Below are 18,371 nucleotides of genomic sequence, written 5' to 3'. Positions count from 1 at the left end.
TTAAGACAATTAATCAATGAAGTCCACACAATACTTCTAAATCAATTCAAGGATTTGAAAGGATACATGTCTAAAGATACAAAGGATATTAAGAAGACACTGGGTGAGCATAAAGGACAATTTAAAGAAAGCCTAAAAAGAAAAGTAACAGAGCCTAAATGAATGAAGGCACAATGGATGAAATTAAACATACACAATAGGCATATAATAGCAGATTTGAATTAAAGAAGGACAGAATAAGTGATTTAAAAGACATAGATTCTGAACTTGAAACAAGAGAGCAGAAATAGAAAAGAATAGAAAAAGTTAAACAGGGTCACATTGAATTAAAAGATAGCACAAAATACACAAGTATGCCTATAATCAATATCCCAGAAGAAAAGCACGGAAAAGGAACAGAACAGGAATTCTCATTAGAATAGTTCAATAAAGTTTAGACTTGATTATTTCTCCCTGCATGTTGTGTCCTCAAGAGTGGAATGATTATCCACAAGACTGGCTGATAAATATATTCTTTCTCAGCCACTCATAGGAGTGGGCAGATGCAGATAGGTCAGTGTTAAAGACATCAGAGGGTGATAGATATAATATTACCTCTCAACTAAACGGGTAAAATGTGAAGCAAGGACATTGCACATATTATTAGAAAAGCACTTCAGCTGTTAGAAAGTTGATAAAGATGCTTGCATCTTAATGGCACCAAAATACTCTTCAGGTAAAATATGCTATCTTAATATTGGCTCTCCAATTCTTACATGGGAAGTAAGTTGTGGTGGTTTGAACCTGTGTGTACCCTAGAAAAACATGCTATTAAATCTAATCCTTTCCTGTAGCTGTAAACTCATGATAAGTAGAGAGTTTTCATGAGGCTACTTCAGTTAAGGTATCTTTGGACCAAAACAGTCAGGATCGTTATTAACTGTATTCTGGAGTCCTTTATAAGTGGAATAAATTCAGACATGAGAGAGAGAAAGCCACAGGATGCAAGGAGCTGGACCCAGAAGAGAAGGAAGAGATGAGAAGAGGCAAACACATGCCCTGGCATTTGACATGCTATGGGCCCCAGGATCCATGGGAGACAGTCTTAGAACACCATTGTCATCAGGTAGAAGGTATCACCTTGATGATGTCTTGATTTGGACTTTTTTTTAGCCTGAAAATGTAAGAAATAAATTCCCATTGATCACGCCAAACCATTGCATTTGCATTTGCATGAGCAACTAGGAAACTTAAATAATCAATTCCTGTTGTTCAAGAAAAAACATTTCAAGGTATGTGCTCTAAGCAACCTAGAAAACCAAAATAGAGGGAAAGAGAAAAATATTATTAAACTTATATTTATAGATACCCATAAGACAGAAACTATTCTTCAACAGACGCCTCCCCCTTCAAGTACTGCTGAAGTCACAGGATGAGCTCCCTTGGATTTAAGAAGCATTTTTTTTTTCTGGAGAAATCTATGGGATGTAATCCAATGATTCAAAAAACATCTTTTGGGTGAATACTGTGAATAATTCTAATTTTGCTTGTCATTTGGGTTTCATTGTACGATTTACATCCATTATAGAAGATCTATTTTGGGAGGGAACATGTGGGAAATAGTGCCTCCTGTATGCATTCAAAGAACTTCATTTGACAACAGATCATCAAGTCACTGTGCAATTATTAATCCAGGTGAAGATCTGTTGAGAAAGTGACCAAGATACTATGGATATAAACTATCTGCCTGACTTGTCATATCATTTTATGCTTATTAATTATATTTTTCACTTTGAGAGCAATAATCAAAGTAAAGAATACCTGGAAAGAGAAGCCAATCTAATTTAGGATTGACTAGGTGGGCTTATATACTTATCTCTAATGTCTGATGAGGGTACTGTGGAAAGTTCTTTGGCAGACAATACCTATACAACATTATCCTGCATAATTCAACATTTTGGGGTCCAAAATAAATATTTGAATTGCACTTAAGCAATAAATATTAGGAGACATGTTTAATGGATAAATTATGAATGGCCAAAACGTGCTGTAATAACACTCATAATGCTTGGCACAGCTTTAGGAATTCAAGCAGAATTAGCTTTTCTGAGGAGAGCCATACTGAGGAAAAGGACTTAGTGACACTTATTGGCCACTTAGAAGAGATGCTATTTTGCAGGAGGAAGAGAATGATCACAAACAACCTGGACAGGTATAATAGTTTCAGAAAAATGGACAAAATGATCTCAACAATATGAATACAGCATTCCAAGACACAAGGATGGAAAATTAATACAAGAACAGCTGTGAAAAATGTTCCTTAAATGGATGCTTGAGATCTTGGAAGAGACATACAGCATTCCAAGACACAAGGATGGAAAATTAATACAAGAACAGCTGTGAAAAATGTTCCTTAAATGGATGCTTGAGATCTTGGAAGAGACATACTGTGATGAATTTATGGGAATCTTCTGATCCCCTTTATCTTGGGGGAATGCATGAAGAGATACAGTGAGTTGTTTAGGTGTTCTCTAACTGCCAATGTCCCATAATCAGCTAAAACTATATGTTCCCAATAGTGAGGTTGGTCAGAACTGGAAATATATTAAATTTTACTAGAAATTTACTAGTTAGTAGATGATGGTCATTAATTAAAGTAAGGCTAATTAGAGATCCCATGTCAGTATAGCCTTTTAGTATGAAACAGGGCATATGGCTAGGCTTCAAGAAACTCAGATCCAGAGCTGATTGCAACTCGGCACTTGATTTATACTACAATCCATGCCATATTGTTAGATAAGCAAAGGTCAGTTTTGTTTGAAAAGACAAGAAAATACTATCATAGTCCTAAATGATTTATCTTGAAATAATCTTAATTTTTTGTGTGAACTGTTAAAATTCATAGGATTAATTTGATGGATTTAACCTAAATATAGGATAATACTGTTATTGATGACTAAATGTATTAGGAAATTAAATTAAAACCACTGCATGATGCTCATCCAATGAAATATGAAAGGTCAGCGATGGAACAAATATTAGTCAACTATGTATTAATTGTTAGAATAAATCAATATATCCATATCTTTCATTAAGTTAAAGTAGTGAGAGAAGGTAAAATAGTTGTCAAGCCTATATGATTAGGAAAAATCTCATGCTGGAATATTTGGCAAACTGAAATCTTCTTTAAAGCAATACCTACACCTTATTTGATGGTACAGATTATTAGCATCTTGATGTTATCTATTCCATTTTTCTGTTCTATAAATAGTATAAAATACTTAGGAGAAAGAATGTTCATTAGTGATTCACGAAAAAAGGCTTGACCATATTCAGAGTGTAGTCTATACAGGATAGAGTCATTCCCCTCTCCCCCAAGATGGCTTCTTCATCTCTTTGCTCACTGCTCATTTTTGTGCTCATTGTCTCTCATTGTCTGTTTATTTGTTCTTTAGGAAGCACTGGGAACCAAATCAGAATCTCCCATGTAGGAGGTGGACTCTCAACTGCTTGAGCCACATCCCCTCCCAGGATACAGTTACTTTACAGTTCAAAGAAAGTGCTGAGAATATCTGCTCTTGATCCTAGAGTAGGATACAGGCAGTGGGACTTTTGATGTGCTGTTTAAAGTACAAATATTCCTTGGTAAATCCAAGGGCTAGTTTTTTTGTTTGTTTATTTTGTTTTTTTAATAGAGTTTTCATCTGACCATAGTGACTTGACCAGAGAGACACAAATATGCCTTTGGGAACATATGCCTTGAACCCTCTTGAAATCAGGATTTACATGCAGATCTTAGTGCTTCAACTGAAGACATAGTTTCCTATGTGTGAGTAAGAACCCAGAGCTGATTTTGCCTGGATGTCTCTTGAACTCCAGTGCTTGCTTGCATTCTATTTCTCTTACCGCACACTATTCTTTGCCTTAAAATAAAAGTCTTATCTAATAATGTTCTTTGGAGTCTTGTGAGTCCTTTCAAATATTCAGACCTGTGAAATCTTTGCAGGTGAATCTCTGTTGCAAATATTTTAGGATCAGTGGGTTCAAATGTGGAGGTGAAGGAGGATGGAATCACACAAATTTATATCTTTATCACCTTGCACATGTGTTCTTTTCATTGCCTGATTCAGTGAGCACAAGTATAGTACTAAATTTACATATACCTAAGGAAGGTGGTACTGATACCTAAAACATAATATCCATGCAATTACATTTGATAATATGTATTCCTAAGATTTTTAAAGTGAGTCATAACTTTACCTCATGTAATCCATTTAAGGATAACTGTGAATGTCGCCCAAGTACAAAATGGCAAGGATAATCCTGATACTTTTTCCCATCAATTGTAGGATATTTGTTTGAAAATGTTTCCAAAGACTATTTTAAAAATGTTGCTCTTACATCCAGCCATGTTGAGGTGGAAAATACAATGATGGAGAAATAGTTATGGGTCAAAAGTAGTAATAAGTGGTAACAGTGGTTATTATCTCAAAGGGAGAAGTAGCTACATGTGGGTGATGATACCAAGAAGGAATGCAGTTATGCTATTTTCATTATCACTTTAGAAAAAAAGATAGTACTCTTAGGTCATCCCTTAGATATGGTGCTGATTAAAACTCACTCTGACCATAATCTGCAGACCTGTTTACTCCAGAGAAGAGGAATTGGATCCCCGATGATTTACAAGCAATGCTTAAAATACCAATTTGGCTTATTTGTAGAAAAGAGATAGTGCCTTGAAGATTCAATTGATAATTTGACGGCTATGGTTTAGAGATTATAGTTTATAGATTATGAGCTATTTTTAAGACAGCTTATTTTTCAGATGACTTGTGAAAACCACTAAGTCATACAGGGCATAAAATGTTGAAAAGCAGGGCTTCTGTGTTGCCACAAATCTTTATGATATGATGCTAAACTGTCTGCACAATATGATTAACTGCCAAGTATACCAGAGATCCATTTGCTCCATAGAATACACTGAAGGTGAAAAGAGATGGTATGCATTTAAGGAATGTACAAATGGGACCAAGAGATAACCTTGAGGTAGATGAACCTGGGTATGATTTAGTGTCCCAATAATACTGATATGCCTTCTCTAGAGATATACAAAGGATATTTATGGGAAGCCTTACAGAAGAACCAGATGGAGCTGTATTGAGGATAGAGCATATTCACTTGTTATGCTCACGGGGCATGCAATATATGGAGAGAAACTTTCTTCAAATTGCATGAACCATGAATATCCAACTGCAACAAATAGCAGGTGGTTTAATCAGCCCTTTTCCCGCCTTTATAAACATTGAGCAAAGATTTTAGCTGCTGATCATGGGGTACTGAGACAATCCAAAATGATGATGCAGGAAGTTTATCCAGATGAAAAAAAACTTGTTCACCCAAACAGGAACCATAGCAAGAAGATTTTCTCAAGATGCATTGAAAAGCTAGCAAATACCGGAAATCATAATTGTTGCTAGCACCCTATAGTGTATGATTGCATAATTTCTTTCTGTATTGCCTTAAATCTTAGGTAAAGGGAACAAATGAGGTACATAAATTCATGCTTTATATACTTCAGTTTGTGAGTGTGTTACACTGAAGGAGAAAAAGATTTAATTTGATTTGGTTTTGAAGGACTGCTATTATCCATTTTACATTATTTGAGAATGTAGATGATTGCAAAAGTAATGCTGATGAGTCCTCTTCTTAACAGATACATCTTTGTAATGATGAAATTAGTCAGAGGATTAGTAAGGATAAAGTGTGTTTTGAAGTGTTAAAAAATTAATCCTGAAATTTTCTTGGCTTAATACATGCAATTTTATTTTCTGTACAGGCAAAATTCACAGAGGGTTTGAAGATCTTGAAGGGTATTTTTCATCCATGTAGTCACTCAGAGTCCAGATAGCTTCCTCTGTATAGCCATCCAATTGTATTATATTCCTTCTAGGCTTTCTGCAGAAGGGAACATAGAAGCTGCATGGTAGCACAGAGGCCCTTGCAGTTTTCCCCCTTTATGTGCAACACATCATATCTGCAAGCTAGTCACATGGCCCTTCTTAATCAAAAGGGAGCTGAAAACATGGATAAGGGGTTGGAGCATACGTATATTTGATGAGGAGGAAATGTTTTGGTCACAATTGAGAAAAAGTATCCTCCAATTCAGAATAAATTGTTTGCTAACTTTTGCATATTAGTATGCATGTAATACATAGATATAATGAGATATAGGAGTAGCTGAGAAGCAATTTGGGTTAATGCAGTCCTTACAAACTCAGAAATGTAATGTCAAAGTTAGGCAAGAGATCTGCCTTGGACAATCTGGATCACGTTTTATCCAGATTCATTCTCTTATAATTATCCTGTAAGTGATCACATCTCAGATAATTACCTATTTCATTGATAGATAGTTGGCCAGCAATTCTCCATTCAAATTTGAATGTGCAGACTTTTTGCCTTGATTACTCAGATATAAAGTTCCTATTTTTAATCCTATTAGGTAAGACTGTAATCTATTCAATAAAAGCTATTTTGAAGGTGAAGTTTGTGTGATTCCTTTGACAGAAAGATTGCTCCCCATATGTATTCTACCTGGAAATAACATGTGCAACACTGCTCTATTGCTGTACCTGAAATAATTTAATATCCCTTCTTGGTTTTAGGCAGATAAAATTATTTTTCTGAGCTGAGCCAGGGTTACTATGTAATTGGTGCTTTGTGGCTTGTACAAAGGAACAGCATTAATTATGGGATGACTCTGCCTTCATGATCTTCTCTTTTTCCTCAAAATCCATTAGCTACTGGATGACTCCTATTTCACACACACACAAAAAGTTGTCTACAGTAATGACAGAAGTGAGGATTAATACAATGCATTTGTAACAGAAATCTAACATACAGCTGTTTTTAATATATATATTTAAAGTACTTCTACGATTGGTTAGATAAGCTTCACCTAAAGATTTGCAGATTTTTGTGTAGAATATATAATGCCATATATTTTCCAAACCTCATGAAAAGTTCATTGAAATTAACTAAATCCCATTGATTATTAATTTGTTTATGCAATGGATTTTCTAATTGGAGTAGATTAGAGTCACCATTTATGAAAGAAGAACAATTAAGGATTTAAGAAAACAAAGGGATAATATGTACTTAATACACTTATTCTGAACACAAGGCCATTTATTTTGTTTTAGACACAATTGCTCTCAGAATATGAATAGATTTTATGTTATCTTATCTATTTACACACTTCTAAATTACTGGTAAAAGAACAAAAGCTCACTCTTTGACTCCAGAGCTTCCTCATTGCATTTTTCACCTCTGCATTTCTAAGTGTGTAGATTAAAGGGTTTAGCATGGGTGTTATCATCGTATAAAATACAGCCACTGCTTTATCAATGGGAAAGATGCCTGTGGGCCGAAGGTATATAAATATACAGGGCACAAAGAGTAAAAAGACCACAGTAATATGTGAGGTACAGGTGGAGAGAGCCTTCTGCCGTCCTTCAGAACTGTGAGTTCAGAGGGTACAAAGGATGAGGACATAGGAGGTAATGAGAATAGAAAAAATGAGCACACACAAGAACCCAGTGTTGGCGGCAACAAAGAGTCCTAGCATTTGAGTATCAGTACAGGAGAGTTTTAGCAGAGGGTAAAAATCACAGAAGAAATGGTCAATGACATTGGGACCACAGAAGGATAACCACAGCATAAAAAGGATTTGAATCAGGGCATGAAGAAATCCCCTAGCCCAGGACACCACCACCAGGAGAACACACACCTGCCAGTTCATTGTGATCATGTAGTGCAGGGGCCTGCAGATGGCCACATAGTGGTCATAGGCCATCATTGTGAGCAGGATGACCTCAACTCCACTGCTGAAATGCTCCCAGAAGACCTGAGTCATACAGCCATTGAAGGAGATAGTTTTGTTTTCAGCAAGTAAGTCAAATATCATTTTGGGGGCTGTAACAGAAGAAACGGTGCCATCTATGAAGGACAAAAATGACAGAAAAAAATATATTGGGGTGCTGAGTGCTGGGCTGGTGGCGATGGTCACTACGATAAGTAGGTTGCCCACAAGGGTGAGAAAGTAGATGAGTGTAAACACAACAAACAAGAGTTTCTGCATGTCTGGGTTCTGTGTCAGACTGAGCAGGATAAATTCTGTCACGTTGTTCACTGCTCCATGCATCAAGGTTTGCATTTGGATAATTGATTTATCTGTAAATGGCACAGGGATTGCAATGACATTAGAAAAATTTTGATCAAGATAATATATCTGTCAGATTAAATGTTTTCTGTATGATTGTTGGAAATGCTGAGCAGGTAAATCCTAAATTTAATGTTGGGTAAATTTTGAGTCATCTAGTGAATACATCAGTCAATTCTACACACACTGACACAAACATACAGTTTTTTTTTTTTAAGATTTTTTTTATTGACTTTGTAATAATATTACATTAAAAATATATATATATGAGGTCCCATTGAACCCTACCACCCCACCCCACCTCTCCCCCCCCCCCCCCAGCAACACTCCTTCCCATCATCATGACACATCCATTGCATTTGGCAAGTACATCTTTGGGCACCTCTGCATCTCATGGTCAATGGTCCACATCATGGCCCATACTCTCCCCCATTCCATCCAGTGGGCCCTGTGAGGATTTACAATGTCCAGTGATTGCCCCTGAAGCACCATCCAGGGCAGCTCCATGTCCCAAAGACGCCTCCACCTCTCATCTCTTCCTGCCTTTCTCCATACCCATCAGCCATCATGTCCACTTTTCTCAATCCAATGCCACCTTTTCTATGTGGACATTGGATTGGTTGTGTCCATTGCACCTCTATGTCAAGAGGAGGCTCAGATTCCTCATGGATACTGGATGCAATCCTCTCGCTTTCAGTTGTAGGCACTCTAGGCTCCATGGTGTGGTGGTTGTCCTTCTTCAACTCCATCTTAGCTGAGTGTGGTGAGCCCAATAAGTCAGATTGTAGGTGCTGGCATACAGTTTTATGACTGTTGACATTCCAGGTACCTTTACTGAAATAATATATGACTGAAGTGTCTTCCAGTCACTGCAATAGTGTGTTCTCCCATGGAAAACAGGAATAAAAAAGAACCTGTCTCACAGAATAAAAATTAACAAAATAAATCCCTGAAACTAGACTAGGCAGAGAACTTTAAGTTAAACCATGGACAATTGTAAAAATGTGCTATCATCTATTATAGCAACTGTTCCACACTAATGCAATGGTTAATAATAGAGTGGTATATGATTTTTCTGTAAATCCACATTTTCTCTAATAAATGAGGAAAGAATGAAAAATAGATTTTTAAGGATTAGAGACTTAAATTCCTGGGTCTGTTCTCCTATGTTTCTTCTCTTGTCACTCCTGATGCTAAGGTTAAGTTGCTGAGTTTGTTTTTCTTGATATTTTTAACTTGTTTCAGGGTGCCTATAAAATCATCACGTGAGTTTTATTTGAAATTAGGGATGATTTAGTCATATCTCCAAATCAACAGGACTGAGTGAATATTTGAAGCTACAGCAAGATAGATCCTGATAGATTTGTAAATTTTTGCTACATTGACTCAAATTGGAGTAAGAAAATAACAAACTCATTATTGACCACCTCTGGAAGAAGGATATCAGGAAGAGGATAAAACAGGCAGCATGATACAATGCAAATTTATTTGATACTCTGAAATTCACCCTTTAAGAAACTTCTGTCATATGTTCATTTCAGATACTTTTGCAAATCAAGGCATTTTAAAGTATTTAAGAAACTTTCTCTAGATCTATTTTTAAAAGCAAACAGGCACCTCTTAGACAAGAAAACAAAGCACCAGGGTTTACTGGACAAATGTGTTCTTTAGAATTGACAGAGTATTTAGAAGATTTTTGTATTCACTGATTACTAGTAACCATGTGATGCTGTGTGTGGGACTTAGTCTTACTGAACCCAACATACATATACATATATATATGTAATAATATATATGTATATATATATATGTAATAAAGGAAAAAGAACAAAGAACAGAGGAATGGAAGTATATTTTAAACTATGTCAAAATTTCTAAACTAAAGCTAAAAAGAATAATATTCTTCACACTTCCAAATTACTGGTAAAAAAAACAAAAAGGAGAAACTGTATATCAATATTTTTATCCTTGAAATATTTGATTGTATAGCGTGAATTGAGTAAATAAATGAACTGGGAGAATAAACAAGGAACAAAGTAATCAACTCAAGAAGCTAGAAAAACAGACAATTTTATTAAGAAAAACATTTGAAACAGAAATCAGTACAACAGACAAAAATATTAGATGATAAATAATTTCAAAAGAATATCAGTTTATAAAATACTAATGAAACCAATCAGCACAGATAAGCTCAATGAGAAGCAAGTATGGACCAATCCTCAACAGATCTTAACTTTCAAAATATTTAAAAGAATACTAGGTATAGTTCAGTGGAAGCAATAAAATTTTTTAAAATATTGATTAATATTTTTCAAAATAAAGTAAATCTTCTCATGCCAGTCTGAAAACTCAAGTAAAATAAAAAAGGGAATTGTGTGCCTTAAAATATTAAAATAAAACATAAATTAGTACAAAACAAAACAAAAGTAGTGACTGACAGGAATTTAATCTCTCAATGGAGTAGAATACCGCTGGAGTTAAGCAAAAGAAAATGGTATAAAAGGACAAAAACGATAGATTCAACTACATGAAGTCATGAAACACACTGGAAAAATAATTGCAACAAGTGTAACAGACAACCACTGTTAGAGCAGAAATTGCTTTGAAAAACAATGAAAGATCTTTAGGAAGATTGGGTAAAATTAATGAAAAGATGATCCTCAGGAAAAAAAATTAGACGTAAAAATTCATTCATTTCATATGTCATCAAATACATGCAATTTAAAATTAGTGAAATTTTAATTGGCAAATTAGCAAACATTAATGAATGCTATATTATCCAATACTGTTGAGAATCTGTTGGTATAAAATTTTTGGTACCCCTTAGTCTTAGAATCTACACTAGACAAAAAATATGGACAAAACTACACATGCAGGTTGTATTTCACTTTTTATTATATACAACGGGAAAAGTAAGCAACTGAAAGGTCTACATAGGGAAGTACAGTTAAATGCATTGTGACCTATGGTTATAGAGTATCAGATAGACTTTAAAGTGATTTGTAAAAAGATTAATGACCTGGAAAGAGCTTTTGTTATAATACTGAGTGGGAAATTAAGAACATATAATGCCATATATAATGACAATAAGTCTAAAAAGACATATATATATATAGAACAGATCTAAAGAACATACATTAAACACCAATAGACTCATCTGATTATAAGTTTAAGGAAGATTGTTGTTCAGTTCTTGTACAAATTTTATGATATGACTTTCTGTAAGAGAATATTTTCCCTTTGTATTCAGCAAGATAATTTAATAAAAGAGCTTTTTTGCTTATCTCATGTCTGAGTTCATAATATTTCAAGTGAATCCTATGTTGGGTAGAATGGGTATGCCAGTCATTATTTATATATATTCATATATTTATATATAAATTCATCAATTTATATATATAAACATAAATTTTATTTATGTATATATACATAAAACTGTGACAATAGAAATAGATGTTTAAATATAAATTACATGTAAATTTTTTTTTCATTTTTCATAGGTTTATTTTTTTTTATTGACTTTGTAATAATATTACATTAAAAATATATATATGAGGTCCCATTCAACCCCACCCCCCCACCCCCCCTCTCCCCCCCCCCAACAACACTCGTTCCCATCATCATGACACATCCATTGGATTTGGTAAGTACATCTTTGGGCACCTCTGCACCTCATAGTCAATGGTCCACATCATGGCCCATACTCTCCTCCATTCCATCCAGTGGGCCCTGTGAGGATTTACAATGTCCGGTGATTACCTCTGAAGCACCATCCAGGGCAGCTCCATGTCCCAAAGATGCCTCCACCTCTCATCTCTTCCTGCCTTTCCCCATACCCATCGTCCACCATGTCCACTTTTCCCAATCCAATGCCACCTCTTCTATGTGGACATTGGATTGGTTGTGTCCATTGCACCTCTATGTCAAGAGGAGGCTCAGATTCCACATGGATGCTGGATGCAATCCTCCCATTTTCAGTTGTAATCACTCTAGGCTCCATGGTGTGGTGGTTGTCCTTCTTCAACTCCATCTTAGCTGAGTGTGGTAAGTCCAATAAATATAAATTACATGTAAATTTAACTCTAGAGTCACCTAGAAAGAAAAATACTAATTAAGAAGTCATTGATTATACCTATATCTCTGAATGCATTTGGGGAAGAAGTAACAAGTTTCTCCCATATTTATAGAAAACATGTTCTGTGGGATTATCACTGACCCATCAGTATGTACTGCTTTGCAAGTTCAGCTATTTTTATCTTGAGTGTACTGTTTCTTTACTTCAATTAGTGACTTGAAAATGAATCCTAAGGGGACTTGCTAAGTAAATCTTAGTCTACCAAGTGGTATGTTTATCGTTGTTCTAGGGTGTGTTTATCTTTTCTAGAAGCTCATACCAAACTGTGAATGTGGGCCACTGGCATCCCAGCTCAGATAAGAATTTTTTTCATAGAGAACTTTCCAAATTTTAGACTTCAAAAAAAAGTGGACATGGAGAAAACTAACCATTGAAAGACATCTTTCCCCAAATCTCCCTGCTGCACATCTGTCAGGCTTGTTTTCTTGGTGCCCAGATAAAGCATATTAAAAAAAAGTCCCTTGATCTTTACTATAACTTGATTTAAAGACCTGAAAATAGCAAACTATATAATGCAGAATAATTGGGAATTACAAGTTCCATGAACTCAGCAACAAATGAAGGTTGTCCTGGAGTAGCAGGTCTCTGAGGTCAACTCATTTCAGTCTTTACTTTATATAAAGCTTGGGATAGACTGGTGATAGCTCCTTTGTTTCCTCAGAATCTCGATATAAATGGGCTGGCAATTTAGAAACAAAGAACATCTATAATCTCTGGCTCATTATCTTTAGGTGATATTGCAGGCTTGATAATCCCCAGAGTATGTCCTCATTTATATTTTCATATGTAACTAAAGGTAAATATTTACAGAATATTGCTCAAGCACAGGAAGGAGTTAGGTATGCTCTGACTTTCTGTTCCCAGAAGGCTAGAGTTAATAGCTCCATACAAGTTGGCAGCCAAACAAGTTTCTACTCCTCTCTTGTGGCTACGGCATCTGTGACCAAGAGTGTTGAGCAGAGAGCTGGCAGAGTTAGTTCAGCAGCATCCTATGCCTGTGTTCTGGAAATCAACCTAGAGTCTGGGAAGTAGGGCATAATTTAATTTAGTCATAGGATAATGGATGCAAGAGTTTATTGGAGTATTTATTTTATTTTATTAGGTAGGCTAATAATTTATTAAAGTAGGGAGGGAAAAGAAATGGAAGAAAATAACAGATCATGGGTCCCAGGTAGAGAGGAAGGGGCTGAAAAGTGATAAGCAGACTGATTCACAGACTACAATCCCCCATTATAGATTATAAATGGCCAGGTTTTACTTGTGTGGCCATCATGGCAGAGGAAAAATGGTGAGAGCAGAACACAGAAGGCAGGAACAAGGTAGGAACAGGCAAAGGGACAGGGCTGGTAAGCTTTCTCTCTTATCATTTAAACAATTATAAGAGTATTTAAAACAGTCCTACTACCTGTCTCACAGAGTGATAGGAGGAATAAACAAAATAAAGTGTGAAAACACCTAGGCCATTAAAAATTACTATTCTCCTTTTGGTGCCCTGAGGATAGACACATGCAGGCTAGAGAACCTGCTCTCTAAAATTAAAATTTGCCATGCTTAAGAGGAAATGCTTAAGAGTTCCATAAACTGCATCTCTAGGGCTGGCTTTTCTACTTACTGCTTTGCAACCTTGGGCAACAGCTTCCTTATGCCTCATTTTCCACAACTGCACAAAGGGGATGAGAAGAAATCTACATCATAAGACTGTTGTTAGCTTATAGGAGACCATACATGCAATGTTTAGAATGGTGTCTTGCAAAGAGCCAACACTTTATTGTCTGTTGTCATCTTCTGGCTGGGAACAGAGATCTCATGGTGTAAAAGTACCTTAGTCCTGGCAAAAATGTTCTCAACTCATATGTGTAGCTTGTCTTCATTTCTCTTGTGGATGGTAGGACTGTGGGCAAATGATGGAATCAGGAGAAAAGAAAAGCCAAGTGTAGAACTATTCAATAATTTTTCACTAATTATAATTCTGAAATCTTTCTAGAAGTCTTTTATTTTCCCTCTAAATTATCTAACAGTGAGCTTGAGATTCTCAGAAAAGTTTGTAAGGGATAAAGGACACTTGAATATTATTAGAATTAATATGTAATGGGCACTTTTATATATCAGTCAATTTTCTAAGTACGGTATTTGCTCTGATTCTCATATAACCCCCATGATAAAGTTCTTGTTATTTTCACTTTATATAAAAGCAAATTTGGGCATGGGAAAAAATAATAATAAGATCTGCTTTCTAATTCTGAACTCTTCCCATAATGTTATTGCAATTTATCAGAAATTGGTGCTGTGATGTGTCCACACTGGATAGTAGAGGAAGTGCTGACACTGACCAGATCTGGATTGTTCAGGAACTTTCTATCACCAGGCGAAGGCAAACTTTACTCTTCAGATAGATATGAAGTTCAGCAGCTGAAGAGGAAAGAGAGTGGAGAGAAGAGATCATTTCCTAACTTCCTCTTATCTTTAACACTTCTGCTGGAAACTTGCCCAAGTTTGAACAAGGCATCTTTGATTCAGTAATTATTTTTTGATTGGAGGATGGAATGGAAGGCAGAAGATTTGACTTCTGAACAGGGACATCTCTACATAAATGGGACATATTAGCATACCTGAAGGAACTGAAATTGTATATAATTCCTTTTTTTCCCCACTTTCTGATGTATGACTTTATGAATGGCAATTAATTTGTAAGGGCCTGTTAAAGAGACTTAAATAAAATATTATTAGGAGAGATACAAAAGATAGCATATGAAAACATCAAACTAGTGTATTTTGCATAGAAAATGCTTAGTATATATTTTCTGGATTGAGGAAAATGTCTTATGATTGACATACTTATTACTGTGACACTGTCAGTAATAATTTTTGATTTCTGTCCAATCTGTGTCATCTTAGGTAAGTATCTCAACTACTCTGTGTCTCAATTTCCTCTTTTGAAGAGTAAAAGTTTGCAAAATGAATAGTTGTACAGGGAAAGACAAAGAGAATGACATCATTCTATATGCCAGAACCAATGCATGTGAGAAGACAGTGGATCCCTATGTGAAAGAAAAATTCGTGAAAGAAAAATTGTCAAGCTATAATACATAATGTATGTTTTCATCCATGCAAAACTAGCAGAATTCATGGTTAACACACTCACAGTACAATATAGAAAGGTAAGTTTTCAGGCAGAAGTAAAGTGATGCTAGGTGGAAATATGGTTTATAGAAGGAACTAAGATCACTAAAAAAGACAACTACATGAGATATGATTTTTATAATAATATTTAAATTTAATATGATTCATCATATATACTGATGATTGACCTTTTAACTAATGATTGTGAAAACAGGGGGTCATGGAATTTAAGGGACTGCATTCCCATGATTCATACTCTCAGTTGAATGATTTAAAATACATGGATATAAACATTTCTTTTTTCATGAGTCACTAAAAGTCAATATATAATAAAAGATATGGAGGAATAGAGTAGCATTTTTTTCACCCCACAAATGGAAGTTCACAAACATAGAATGATGGTTGATATTCATTTGAAAAAGCCATTGAAAAATCACACTCAGCCAGCCTCTTCCTTGAAAAATATATCTATAGAATGAAGAAGATAAACACTGTAGGAAAGAGACCTCAACTTCCATTTCTTCTCCTTCAGCCTCCAATGTGGAATTTGTTGCTATCTTGCCAAAAACCAATTTTGAGTTGGTGTAATTCATTTGGCATTTTGTGTTCAGGTTATTTCTATGTTTAAGGAGATGATGAGGAATAAGGATGTGTACCCTCCAAACCCACAGAAAGATCCACCATTAGAAAATTTCCTTGAGCAAGAAGTGAGTGTCCTTGAGGGTCCATTGAAACACGTTCATTTATGTAGGGCATGGCTTTTTTTAGCCACATTGCCTGATTGGAGTTCTGTCTCCATAAGAGGATGTCAGTAGAGACAATATGAGACCAGCCTCTAGTGGTTCGAGCAATGGCTCAAAATATGTCTAACAACTCTAACTTTAACAACTCTATATATAGCACTAACTCTCATTGCCATACAAACAAGAAGATAACTGTGTTTTGTAATCCTCTCCATTGTTTTGGAGAGGATTTGTTTTAATTCTGGAACAAAACTTCTCATTAAAACGTAATAGGGCCCATAAACATTTTGAGGGTGCTCAGGAAGTAGAGACAGCTTCTCACTGTCACTATTATTATTCAATATTTTGCTAGAAGTCCTAGCTGGAACAATTATGCTAGACAAAAAATCAAAAGGCACCCAAGTAGGAAAGGAAGAAGTAAAACTTTCACTATTTACTGATGACATGATCCTATATCTAGAAAATCCTGAAAAATCCACAGCAAATCTATTAGAATTAATAGTTCAGAAAAATGGTGGGATAAAAGGTTAATATGCAAAAATCAATAGCATTTCTGTGCACTACTCATGAGCAATCTGAGGAGGAGATCAGAAAAAAATTACATTTATAATAGCAACTAACAATCAAATATTTAGGAATAAACTTAACCAAGGACAAAAAGGACCTGTATTCAGAAAACTATAACACATTGCTAAAAGAAACTGAAAAAGACTTAGAGAAATGAAAGGATCTTCTGTGTTCATGGATTGGAAGATAAAATGTCATTAAGATGTCAATTTTTCCCAAACTGATTTACAGATTCAATGCAGTCCCAATAAAAATTTCAACAGCCTTTTTTTTTTTTTTTTTTGCAGAAATTGAAAACCCAATAATCAAATTTATTTGGAAGCCCAAGAGGCATGGAATGGCCAAAAGTATCTTTAAAAAAGAACGAAGTTAGAAAACTCTGGTAAAAACAGCATGGAACTGATATTATGGACAGGAAAATTGAACAATGGAACCAAACCAAGAATTCAGAAATCAACCCTCACAACTATAGTCAAGCGATTTTTGACAAGACTGTTTAGTCCACTCATCTGGGTCAGAACAGTTTATTCAAGAAATGATGCTGGGAGAATGGGAGAGCCATATTCAAAAGAAAGAAAGAAGACCCCTATTTCACATCTTATACAAAAATTCACTCAAAATGGATGAAGGACTTTAATATAAAAACAGCAACCATAAAACTCCTAGAAGAAAATGTAAGAAAACACCTTCAAATCTTGCAGTAAGCAGTAGTTTCCTAAACTTTATGCCCAAAGCACAAGCAACAAAATAAAAAATAGATAAATGGGACCCCCTCAAACTTCAACACTTTTGCACCTCAAAGGACTTAGTCAAAGGGTGAAAAGGAAGGTGACTCAATGAGAGAAAATATTTGACAATAATATATATCTGATAAAGGTTTAATAACCATGATATATAAGGAGATCATACAACTCAACAATAAAAAGACAAAGTATCTGATTTAAAAATGGGCAAAAGACTTGAAAAGACAACTGTTCAAAGAAGAAATACAAATGGCAAAGAAACACATGAAAAGATGTTCATCACTAATGATTAGGGAAATGCAAATCAAAACTACAATGAGATACCATTTCACACCTATTAGACTGGCCGCTATTAAAAAGTCAGAAAAATGTAAATGTTGGAGAGGATGTGGAGAGATAGGAATGCTTATTCACTGTTGGTGGGAATATAGAATGGTACAGTCACTGTGGAGGACAGTTTGGCAGTTCCTAAGGAAGCTGAATATAAACTCGCCATGGGACTCGACCATACCATTGTTAGGTATACACCCAGAAGAACTGAGAGCAGTGACATGAACAAATATCTGCACACCAATGTTCATAGCAGTTTATTCAGATTAGCCAAAAGTCGGAAAAAACCCAGCTGTCCATTAATTGATTAATGTATGAACAATTTGTGGAGTATACACATGATGGAATATTATGCAGCAGTAAGAAGAAATGAAGTTGTGGAACATATGAAAACATGGATGAACTTGGAGGACATTATGTTGAGTGAAGCAAGCCAGACATAAAAAGACAAATACTGTATGACTGCCCTATTATGTGGAATACGGATATGGATAGAATTGCATAGTTAAGACCACTTTTCTTTGAAGGTGAACAAA

The 18,371-nt window shown here is 35.3% G+C and overlaps 1 pseudogene; it reads right to left on the bottom strand.

Annotated features, from left to right (window-relative positions):
- Positions 1-7,222: 7,222 nt before the first annotated feature.
- Positions 7,223-11,911, bottom strand: LOC131275272 (olfactory receptor 4C5-like; annotated as a pseudogene).
- Positions 11,912-18,371: the final 6,460 nt, after the last annotated feature.

This window comes from Dasypus novemcinctus, chromosome 22 (assembly GCF_030445035.2).
Source record: "Dasypus novemcinctus isolate mDasNov1 chromosome 22, mDasNov1.1.hap2, whole genome shotgun sequence".
Lineage (NCBI taxonomy): Eukaryota > Metazoa > Chordata > Mammalia > Cingulata > Dasypodidae > Dasypus > Dasypus novemcinctus.
Note: the sequence above shows the minus strand (reverse complement) of the source record. Positions and strands in the feature narration are given on the sequence as shown.